Source organism: Chiloscyllium punctatum, chromosome 28 (assembly GCF_047496795.1).
Source record: "Chiloscyllium punctatum isolate Juve2018m chromosome 28, sChiPun1.3, whole genome shotgun sequence".
NCBI classification, from domain to species: Eukaryota; Metazoa; Chordata; class Chondrichthyes; order Orectolobiformes; family Hemiscylliidae; genus Chiloscyllium; species Chiloscyllium punctatum.
The window spans coordinates 76,686,673-76,690,500 of record NC_092766.1 but is presented as its reverse complement, the minus strand read 5'-3'; the positions used below and the strand labels follow the sequence as shown (position 1 = coordinate 76,690,500).

Genomic DNA, 3,828 nt, shown 5'->3' with positions numbered 1-3,828 from the left:
TTTCATTTAGCCGGGCCTCAAGGGTTGTGTAATGTGGGATAAAAATTCTACGGTAGGAGCGCATGACCAAAAAGAATAGCCATTGTTTCTTCGTGTGAGGCTTTGGAAATTGCTGGATTGCTTGAACTTTGTTTGACCAATGGCCTTCCCTTGTTCAGAAAGAAATGACCTAAGAACTTCCCCTGTTGTTGCAAAAATTGTAATTTTGCGAAAATATCTTTGTGCCCATTCCTGGCTAGATGGCAGAGCAACGCAAGCGTATCTTTCTCACATTGTTCCTCTGTTGGTGCTGCTGTTAAGCATTCGTGTACATACTGCAGAATCGCTGACCCCTGAGTTAAAACAAGGATCTCCAGACTCCAGCATCGAGCCCCATTAATTATGGTGGGGGACTCACAGTAAGCTTGCCAAAGTTGCTTGAATGTACATGATTTGCCTTTGAGTGGAAAAGTGAACCAGAAGTGACTTTCTGGGTGTACTGGTACACTAAAGAAGACATTTGCTAAATCCATAGCAGAGAACCATTTACTGTCAGGTGGAATTTGAACTAATAGAGTACAAGGATTAGGAACATTTGGGGCGGACGGAACAACAGCATAATTCACTACCAGCATGTCTTGAACAAAGCTCCGTTTCCCTGATTCAGCTGGAATGTTTGCCTTTTTGACCAGAAAAATGGGGGCTCTCACCGATGATTATCCACAGGGAATTATCACTCAAGCCTTCAGGAGGGATTCAAAGTAGTATCCTTTGACAGCCTCGGGTTTTAACGAGTCCTGTGTTCTGCATGGACATACTCAGACTTCGGGGCTATTCTTGTGGGTTCACAGCTTCGTATGAACCCCACATCACGTTTGCCTTTTGACCTGCACTCAGTAGGGACCCTTCTTAATGTTGGGTCCGAGACATCTTCCAGAGCTAATTGACAGGCTACCCTCTTGGAGGGGGTTACCTGGACTGCTCTGTCTGCCTGAGTGAGCCAATTTAGTTTCTTCATATCTGTCCTTAGATCTGCATGGAATCAGATACGCACATCGTCGCTTAAGACACAACCTTTCGTTTTTTTGAGCATGCAGTACCCATCGTCTCAAATCCTGCCACTTCTCGCTGGATACCTTCGCCAATGGTACGTGAGGAAAGGTGCCTTCCACATCAAAAGATACTTTGGACAGTTTTAAACTGACTGCACATCTGTGATCATTCCAATAAACTTCGCACAATACTAACTGAACTGGTTTAACCAATCTCCTCAAACAATCCTTCTCATATGATTTGTAAGGGCCATCACGGTGTATGTGTGCTGTGCAGTGCAGCATATCCCCAGCAAGAAAATCTGTGTTAATTGAATTAACAAGGATACTTGATTGCTGGGCGAGCAAATCGATTACTGAACTGATGGTTCTCTGGTTTAATCGCCACTCATAGACATGCATCGGGGTCGTGAGTCGTAATTTACAGCTTGCGCTGGGAAACCTTCTTTTCGTATTACCTGCAAGCCTATGATCGCGAGCCATCTGATTTAAAGGACAGATTTCCGACAATAGTAATGAGAATTGGAATGTTTCACCATTACTGGTTCCACACAGTAGGGGTGCGGTTAAGCTCTTTCGTATCACGACTCCTGATGCACCCACGACGTCGACTCTCTCAACTGCCTTGATTTAAGGACTGAATATGTTGCTCCTGTATCTCACAAAAAGGTAACTAGCTCACCTTCCACAAATAACACATTTTCCCTTCTTACTAGAATTCGCTTCTTCTTATCAACACCTCAAGTTCAGGGGCCTGAAACATTCGAGTTACTTTCCAGATACGGAGGTTTTTTTTCTCATTCCTTGACTGTTGATATGGTAGTTTCCTGGCCTTGTAAGTCTGCTATTATTTCGGCTTAACTTTACATTTTTTTTCAGTCTGTCTGCAACACTTGCCTCTGCAACGTAAGATACTTACTTATTTGTTTCCCTGTGCTTTTATTGGTTTCAAAATAAATGTAAATTTTCCATTACAATGGACATCACATTATTTTACAGGTCGCGGCAACAGCCAGGGCCGAAGTGCCTGTACTGCATTGTAACGTTCTATGTTGTAAGTTACATTTCCTGCTGGTTTCCGATATCTCTCCTTACTGTGAAGCTTCTCGTCACATCTTCTAGAGATTTGTCTGCACTTCATTTAATCGAGGCAATTGTATTTCCTGCTCAGAAGGTGATCTCTCTCCAATGGGGAGAGGAAAACAGAATCGGTGACAAAGCTGAGATCACTTACGTTCTGTCCAGAATCAACAAAAACTATCCCGATCTTCCAGTCTCCTGTACTTCAATATTACAATGTCTTCTCACCCTTCTGGCTCTCTGCCTGTATCCCTGATGAAGGGCTGTTGCCCGAAACGTCGATTTTACTGCTCCTCGGATGTTGCCTGAACTGCTGTGCTTTTCCAGCACCACTCTAATCGAGACACAGTGTTCCCAGACCATCATTTCAATCTCTGGTCTGCTGCAGTGCTCCTTCAAGACACAACACAAGCTGGAAGACACGCAACTCATTTTCTACCGACAGACCATGCAAACATTAGGACCCAACATCGAGTTCAATCATTTTAGAAACCGTCCGCCCTCTTACACACTCTTCACCCACCCGCCCTTCCCATCAGTTCAGAAGACGGATCATTGGACTCGAAGCGTTAACTTTCCTTTCTCATCAGAGATGGCCAAGAGCTGCTGATTTTGTTCAGACATTTTGGCTTTTCTTCTGAGAACTTTGTTTTTCTATTGTAATCACCAGATACTGGAAGCGTCTGATTGCTGGAGGAGAATTTCACAGGAGATGAAAAGAATGGCAAGGGCTTGACCACTCCCATTGTGAAGGTACACCAGCTCGGCTGGGGAATTTATATAAGCGCAGAGAAGGCTGAATGAGAAACCGTTTAACGTGCTCATTTTATGAAGAGGATAGATATGTGTGACAGGGATAAGCCTGTATTGGGAAGGAACAGAGTGACATAACTGAAAGACAGGAGACAAGGAGGAGATTTAGGAAGAATACTTTCATCTATAGTGTATTGATTATCTGCAGACCATTATCTGAACATGTGATAAAGGTAAGTGTCATGAGAACGTTTGAGCAGTCTATAGCCGAACACTTGATGAGCCAGAGCACAAGTCGATCAGCACCAGGTACCGGAAAGTGTGACATGGACAGACATGCGCAAGATCGGTGTCCAGAACACAATGCATCAATGGCAAACTTGTGTGCGTAAAGTGGGCTGTTGGCGCGGCTCTGTGGCGCAATGGAAAGCGCGTTGGACTTCTACACCCCTGTGCAGGTTGCTATTCAAAGGCTGTGGGTTCGAATCCCATCAGAGTCGAGATTGAATTTAAGTTTTGCAAAGTGGTCAGACCAGATTCTGCCGCTCATCTGCAAAACCAGTAATATTCGTGCATAAACCCAACTGTCTCGAAACGGAACATTTTCTTCCCACAGATTTACATTATCGATGTCTATTTATGGTAGAGATCGATAAACATCTGTTAGCCAGTAGGCAACACGATGGTGTGGATGGCTGGAAAAAGACATAAAATTGTTGTGTCAGCCATGATGATATCAAATTACGTGGCGGGGCAGGATCGGTGTTAAGAATGGCCTCCTTCTACTCCTTTGTGTCTGTGCCATTTCTGACCCAGTTTTTTTATATAATCAAAATGAGGACAATATGAATTAAACGCCAAGTAATATTTTGGCCTCACCTCCACCTTACTTCACTCCCAGCTGGAATACACAGCTCTTCTTTCAGCTTTAGATCAGACAGCGGAGGATTCTCACAAGTTCTCC

General features: G+C 44.0%; 1 non-coding gene across 1 annotated transcript; it reads left to right on the top strand.

The window, feature by feature from the left end:
* The first annotated feature begins 3,272 nt into the window (after positions 1-3,272).
* trnar-ucu (transfer RNA arginine (anticodon UCU)) lies at positions 3,273-3,364 on the top strand. Its single transcript is given in 2 exon segments — positions 3,273-3,309; positions 3,329-3,364. It is a non-coding gene; the product is annotated as a tRNA-Arg (tRNA).
* The last annotated feature ends 464 nt before the right edge of the window (positions 3,365-3,828 follow it).